The sequence below is a fragment of the Thunnus albacares genome, chromosome 12 (assembly GCF_914725855.1).
Source record: "Thunnus albacares chromosome 12, fThuAlb1.1, whole genome shotgun sequence".
Lineage (NCBI taxonomy): Eukaryota > Metazoa > Chordata > Actinopteri > Scombriformes > Scombridae > Thunnus > Thunnus albacares.
The window spans coordinates 12,377,940-12,386,113 of NC_058117.1; the positions used below are offsets into that span (position 1 = coordinate 12,377,940).

The 8,174-nt window shown below is 37.7% G+C and overlaps 1 long non-coding RNA gene across 1 annotated transcript; it reads right to left on the minus strand.

Annotated features, from left to right (window-relative positions):
* Positions 1–1,379: 1,379 nt before the first annotated feature.
* On the minus strand, positions 1,380–7,797 carry LOC122994273. Its single transcript, XR_006406547.1, has 3 exons — positions 7,637–7,797; positions 2,506–2,621; positions 1,380–1,589 (listed from the first exon to the last, which is right to left on the minus strand). It is a non-coding gene; the product is annotated as an uncharacterized LOC122994273 (long non-coding RNA).
* Between the last annotated feature and the right edge of the window lie 377 nt (positions 7,798–8,174).

Here is an 8,174-nt window from a genome sequence, read left to right on the forward strand (position 1 = left end):
TTAAACTTTAACTTGGTAAAATTATCCTCCATACTTGGGGGCTGCACAACAAGTTTTAAACACAACATTTATCAATTCTTGACATATCTTATAAAGTTGATTTGTCAAATGTGTTTGTCTTTGCAAACTGTTTTACACTCAGCAGACACAGTTAGTAGTTAGGAATGTAAGTCCAGTAGTCGGCCTACCCTATAGTGAGTTACTTCCTTAATTACTGTCACTCATAAGTATAACAGTTGCAGATCATAAGTAAGTCAGGTATGTCTGGCAGTCAAAACTAAAACAATCACATAACAGACCTATTGATCACTGATCGTACCTACTTCTCAGTACCATCATTAGTCACATGCTGGCTGTAGCATTGCAGTAACACTTTGATATGTTCAGTATGAGATTTTCCTGACATTTTTCCCTTTATTTATTAACTGCCCCAGGAAATATAGTGAGAGAGACAGGGGGGATGGCACTCAACAAAGGTCCCCAGCCTTTAGGTAAAATATCTGAATACAACAATTAACTGCTGCGTAAGTTATTATTAACACATTACCTTTTGTCCCCTTTAGCTTAGATTTTTCAGTGTTTGATATAGTGTATGTAAATTCTTATCTACTTTTTGTGAATGTAAACACAAATGCATTCAATTTCACTGTTTGCTAATTAAAAGAAAATGTGAAGTTAATGAAATAATTAGATTTCTATCACACTTTTCTTCTGCGGATCTGTAGAAACAACCACATAAGATGTGTAGACAAAAGACTATTTAAAATAAAATTATCATAACATTGAACATAGTATGTATTGAATGCAATCAAAAGGAGATTGAGCAGATGTACAGTATATCTATCTCATTAATTGCCTTACATCTGCTGATCTGCCTGAAGTAATTTCACTTTTTAAATCAAACATGGTAACTGGTCTTTGTATTCCTCAAAATAAAACAGCCAGCACCAAAAGTCTGAAACTATGACTAAGCATCAAAAGTGGAGAAAAGTAGTACTGATCCTAATAAAAGGCATATGACAGTGACAGACTTTCCTCTCTCTCATAGCAGCGTGAGGTTTGTGATCACACAGGGGAGCAACATGTGATATTACTTAAGGACATTTGACTTCTTGTCTAAACATGTTTGTGCAACTGGAAAGAGTCAGCTGCCATGGAAACATCGGAGAACAACAGTGGGCAGGTGTACACACCCATACATATTTAACGAAAGGCAAATGATGCACACTTATCTGCCCTGTACATTTGACTCCATGATAAATACTGGCACTCTCGATTCAAAGTGTGTAACAAAGAGGGGAGACAAACCAGGTTTAACTGATATTGAATGTTTTATTTTAAATAAACATTTACAAAAAGATAAGCATGTGATGAGAGTATCAGCTGCATCAGTAATGTAAGGATATGTGAGAAATGCGTGCGTGAGAGTGTTGAATGCAGCAAAACTGTCAAACAAACCAGAACATGGAGATGTGGCGCCCACAGAGCAGGATGAATAAGCCTGGTAGAGGCCAGACAGCTGCCACCACTTCAGGCTAACACCCCTCAGCTGCAGACTCCTGAAGGACATCATACTGCAGGTGAAAATCCTGCAGACAGAGAGTGAGGGACATAACACTGTACTGAAGTGTTACATTTACACTGGCAATATTCTAACATTTGCTCACCTTTGTGGGTCAATACATTTCATCTTAACTTATACATACACTACTGTACATAAACACATTCAAATACAGTAAGCAGGGGTATTTTTAAGTATGTTTTAATATTTATTGTCTAAGTGAACATCTCATGGACCACTGGATATCTTCAGACTTCTGCAGCAGGTATATGCACATGCAAGACTGAGGACACCTGACTTTTATAAAGCAACAAGCAGCACTTTTGTTATTGTATATTTATTGTAGCTTTTTGCATGCTCCAAATTATGCCACAACATCACTTTTGCTGTGGTGTCTGCATTAAGATTAAAAACTGGTATGCGAACCTCAAAACCTAACTGCATTAAAGTGGCCAGCTCACTACCTGTAGTTTCATTGTTCTTCCAATAGAGGGCACTATCTAACAGTAGGAGAGATTGCTACATAGACATAATAATGTTCATGTCTCCAGATTTATTTGGGAAAGAAGGATGAGACTGAGACTTCTAGATAGATGCATTTGGAATTCTGTGAAGGCTGAAGGCAGTTTTATAGGATACCATGTCAGATATATAGTATACTGCACAAGATCATAGATTAGATTACAATCTAAAGTATGTATATTCTCAGTGATAAACTTAATGCATCGTGTATGGATCAGATTTACCAGGTTCTGTGTTATAGTTCAGTTTTTGTGTAGAGGTGATTTTTGTACCAAGGTTTGGCTTGCTCATGGCAAAGTTACTCCAGTTTGAGAATGGCAGGTGTGTGTAATATGAGATTTTGGACATGCTTTCCTCTTACATGGGTTTATTCATAACCAATTTTTTCTTGTCACCATATTAAAATTAGGCCAAGGACTTACTCTCACATCCTTGTTCTGGGGCAGTGCTTTGAAATAGACTTGGGTACTCTGATGTCAGAATGGTGGCACAATTAAAGTCCCCATCAGCATCTTCCTTCTTTAATTGGATGAATTCCCTGTTGAAATGGATATTGGAGTGGGACATAACACACAAAGGAATCACTTAAAGGTGTAAACCAACAGGTTATCAGTTGAAGGGAAAGGAGAATGGTTCATTTATCGGTTGTAATCTTTACTTTTGCATTACTAGTATATTTTGTATTAAGGCATGTTGAAGTGTTAGTGTACCATTAAGCACAATCAATTGTTCAGAGGAGATAAATAAGAGAAGAAAAGTCACATGTAATTTCATGGAAACCTTAATTTCACCATTATAAACTAAATATTTAATATATTTATTTAATATAATTCCAGGTGTGAATGTGATCAGGGTGTTCCTGAAAAGTAAAAATAAATAAATAAATAAAAAAAATATTTCCACACTGATTACAGCTAATGAAAGGTTGCATTTTTTTGGTATGACTCACATGACTTTGGTCAGTACAGTTTAAATGCCATAAGACCCCATCTTCACTGTGGTTTTTAAAAACTAAATGATTTGACCAAACTGACATGCCACACTGTTCTGCAATGTTTGGAATATGAGGGCAAATGACTTCCTGGGATAATTAAAGGGATGCTTCATGTGGACCTCTCCCTGTTAGTGGAGGCAGTGGGCCATTTGCCCTCTAACATACACATATGCATACTGGCATGCACAGCATGTGTGTTTGGGTAATGTGGAGGTCATGTCTGCTGAGGAAGAGGCTTTTAATTAGGGTATGACAAAACACAGAATCCACCACAGGTTTGCACCTGAAACATCAAGTTCAAAGCCCCTAATTAAACACCTCACATATAGCCAATTAAAAATCAAAGCAAAGGGTTTCTAGACATCTGCACAATCAATGCAAGTGTGTATGTGTGTGGATGTATGTATGTGAGGAACAGTAGGGGGTAGACGCTGTAATTAGTTGCTGCTGTGCCTGCACTGTCAGAGTGTATGTGTATGAAATAATACAGTAGATTTTTGTGGGTCTTTTACTCCCAGCTGTACCAATAAGAAGAATTCTTTAATTACCTCACATGAACTATACAGAACAACTCTTAAATCTATGACATTACGTCGTGAAATTGAGAAAATGTATTGTGCAATGCATCATGTTTGACATAGGTATATCATCCTGATAACTATATAACAGACTAGATGTCACTTGAAAACTCAAAGAAGTAAATTTTATTTTTTTGTTTCTTTACTTTATCTCTGCTCTATGGTTTAAGATTATGTCATACAGGTTGCAGGCACATGGAGGGAAAAGACAGACGTTACTAAACAAAATAAGGACATGATGAAACTAAATAATTATTGCGCATTCTGCAGCATAATATCATTTTAAGATTTAAAAAAAGGGACAAAAAAACATCTCTATGTTAACAAAATAAGCAAACAACCAATACAAGCATGTGAAATTTAGGGTTGAGAGTATGCATATTTTCATTCCAATCAAACACAGCCGGTACAGAATATGGTTGCATACAGGACATGGTTTCCTCTGATCTACATATCTGAAAAATAGCTGCACATACATCATGCTGTAATGAATGTCGGGACCTTTACCGAGCCGCACATTGCTGTTGTTGCCATTTTTTCATCAAAGTTACTAGGTCATACACCAGAGAGCCAGTTAACCCTGCCTAAATGATGAGAAAACGCATTTGTGAAAAAGCAGACCATAATGAATAGGAAGAGATGGAAAACACAGAAAAACAAACAAGTTTCATATTAAAAAAAAAAAAAACAACTGTTGCCTAGAAACAACCTCTGCTAAACCTGACTCCCCCAACCACCCCACCCCCCACGACACACACACACACACACACACACACACACACACACACACACACACACACACAAACACACACAGCTACGCGCACCATGGGAGATAAGATCAGATGCTTCAAGAAAAGTTAGGGTTATTTCTCACTGTTCCTAAGCAACAAGTTTTCTGTTTTCTTGCCTTCGCCATATCTCTTTCGACTCAAGATTAATAGTCAGAGACAGAAATTAAGTTTTAAGTTGACCACAAAACTTCACAGTTTCTCGGAAATGTGCTTTATATTTGAAGGCAGAGTTAAATTGACCACTGACCACTGGGAATTAAAGACTTTTGGGATGATTTTCTTTTCATTTCAGGATAACTATGCTTTGTGACATACTTTACATTCTGCTGATTATATTGCAGTAACACATCATTTGCACATAAATTGCAGCAATGGCAATAAAACATGAGAAGGAGTGCACATATGTTCGCTATCATGCAATGCCTTGGGAGGCATATGGTCTTGTAATTGCCATCCAGGTATGCATATTCCTCTCACATCAAGAAAGAACCAATCTAAACACCTACGTCACCATGCCACATCCTTGCATGTTTTCAATATGTAACAAAAGGAGTGTAATGAAAACAGATGGTAACCTATATTTGCATTGGCAGAGAATCTTTTACATTTAACCCTCATACTCTGAGGGGCTTGGTTGGCAAGGCAACAGATTCTGCAGTCTGTTTCCCATGACTGCTTCTCAATAGTCCAGATCAGCTCCTTATCCCTCCATCTTCCTTGAGAGAACACATGTAAGACCAGGCAGACATACCATGTGTTCAAACCTTCAATGTTATGCTGACAGGCAATTGGCAGTCAACTGACTGCATCCTACACCCATATCTCTCAAATCCATCCCCAAGATCAATTTAATACCTACAATTTTATCTGCCACGGCCTAACCTGCGTGTAACTGTTTGAGCCTTAAATAAATCAAATATTATATTTGAGCTTAGTCCGATTACAAATCTCAACTTGCCTTCAAAGTATTATGTTCCTATACTATATATTATTTCCAAATATGCTGTCTCTTAAACTCTAATTTGAAATCCAATTCAATGTGCAGTTACATATTGATTTAGTGATTTTGAATTTTTCAAATAAATTGAAGTAAGTAATTCTTTATAGGTTGAGAAACTCCCCATAATTCTGTCAGCTACATAAACCATGTAAAAACCCTAGATTATCTAAAAAACAAAACAACAAAAAAGAAACACAAAAAAATGCCACAAAGCTGAAAGCAGGACTGCTTTTCTCAGCACATAAAATATTTTGGTGATACAAGATTTTCAGCAGACAGGGACCGCAAATTCAACCCAAACTTTAGAAATGTTGTGGAAATCAGAATACATATTCAATGTACAGTATTTATTGCATTACACACAATGTATTTCTATCATGTGAATAGATAACAAATGCCAGATACAAACAGAGAGTGTTGAATAAGACCAATGCACACTTCAAGCATCTGGCAACAGGTGTTTTTTTCCCCCATTGTGTATACTCTATTTACCCGCTACAGATATTGTTGTAGACAACTAATTAACCAGCTTCTTTTTAAAATGACACACACTGAACTCCCAGTCAGGATGTAAATGGCAACAAAAATATGAAACCGTCAGGAGTCTTCTTGGGGTCATCGATAAACACGAGAGATTAAAAAGCTAAGAACCTTTCCACAGAATTAATTTGCTGTAATGGCAGATCTTTCTGGCAGAACCGCAGTCTGTACAGAATTTTATAAATCTGTGCTAAATAGCAGAACGGCAATAGAAAAAGACACAACCCAGTGACAGCATGCTGGGATTTTGGAGTCAGCATCAGACAAAAAAATCTGTGGTCTGATGTAACAAGAACAAAACTCTTCTGCTGTAGGCTAATTGAAAGTGCTATGTCTAGAAGAAAGCAGGCACAGCTCATTAACCATTTAACATGATCCCTGCTGTGAAGCAATGAGGTGACAGCATCTTTCTAGGAAGGAGTTGGTGTTGAGTGGCAGGGACTGGAGCACTGGAATAAGAGATAAAAAATAAATGCAACTACCTATGAGAATCTGGGATTGGGATGACATTTTGTTGTCCAACAGGACTTGATCTTTATCCAACTCAACACAGAAATGGTTTCGGAACAAGTCTTTTTTAGTTCCTTAACAACAAACACTTTATAGACTTATATTATTTATATGTTTTAGATTCTTTAAGTCAGTGCATTTGCATTTTGTGTCCATATGGTATGAAAATCACTAAGAATAGTCATGAAACCTGCTTGAGAGGTGTAATCCATCACAGTGAACATCAAGCATTAATGTGTTTCAAAGTGCCACTGTCACCATATGATAATGCAGCCTTGCTGTTTGATAGAAGTCTGCGCTGTTACTTCATGACCATAATGTAACTTTGACAAAGGTTAATGCGGACTAGATGTTCTTGATATTGTTATTCTAAAAATGATAATTCAGTGGTAATTGGTCCCTTAAGGAGCCCTCATCGTTTGCCCTGCTCACAACTGGCATTAACATTCGTCTTGGGTAATCTGATCACAAGTGGACAGCTCTAAGTAAAGGTGTGAATGCACCCAAGATGTACTGAGGACGCATTAAGATCCAATCGCTTAGACCTCATTCAGAGGTGGTCTGGGCTGCATATGGGCACATTCTTTTAACAGTGTGAGCACGTATGTGTCCTGGGCCACATTGAGGGACAGCCTACTCAACTGACGTCCGGCAGACTAGGCACAAGAAGGGCATTACTGCCTCCTGGTCAGTGTGCCCTCCGCCCAAAGCTGTGTTCAACTTGTTTGATAACAGGATAAAAAATATACAATGCATTACTTTGCTTTTCTGTTTTTTGCGTGATTTTTTTAAAAAAACGGAAATCCACGTGTTTTTACCGTTTTCGTCTTCTAATCAGCAATTGGAATACAGATTAAACGAAAACCAGAAAACAACTTGTTTTTCACTTGTCTGTCTAAAAATTTTATTTCAGAGGCTAAAAGTTTATTTCTGTTTCCCCTAGACAGTTTCCTCTGTCCTGTCAAATGTATAACTACAGTATTTAGTTTTGCTGCTTAAATGTTCCATGATATTTGCTGCAGTGACATTACTGCGCTCTTGGAAACATTTACAATAACTGAAAGCAGCCTCTCTAATCTTTAAAGTAAATCATTAAAGAAAACACTCATACATCAATACATCACGCAATGAAGAAATCACCTGGAAAGCTTGCGCTGCTCGACACAACGGAGCTCAGGATTCCTCGGAAGGACAGGTGCTTTACTTCAAAAAATTTCACTGTATGAAGCTGGACTGTGTGTGTGACCTTTTGGTTGTGTAGAACACAGAACATTAATTAACATTAGATCCTGACTGATCCTGTCGGTGTGTCGGGAGATTTAATTAATCAGTGAGAACGCTGCTGTCCCTCATGTGTAGATGCGCATAGTGTCTCTCTTAAAGGACCAGTGTGTAAGATTTAGTGGCATCTAGCGGTGAAGTTGCAGATTGTAACCAACTGAATACCCCTACACTCGCCCTCCCCTTCCAAGTGTGTAGGAGAACCTAAATTCACCGCGAATCTTGCGAAAAACGCAAAAGGCCCTCTCTAGAGCCAGTGTATGGTTTTTCCATTCTGGGCCACTGTAGAAACATGGCGCTGCATATTAACGTTGCCAATTGTGTTGACTGCAATGTTTAATGTATGTTTTTAAATGTGGACTCCAGGAAGACTAGCTGTGCTTTAGGGCACAGCTAA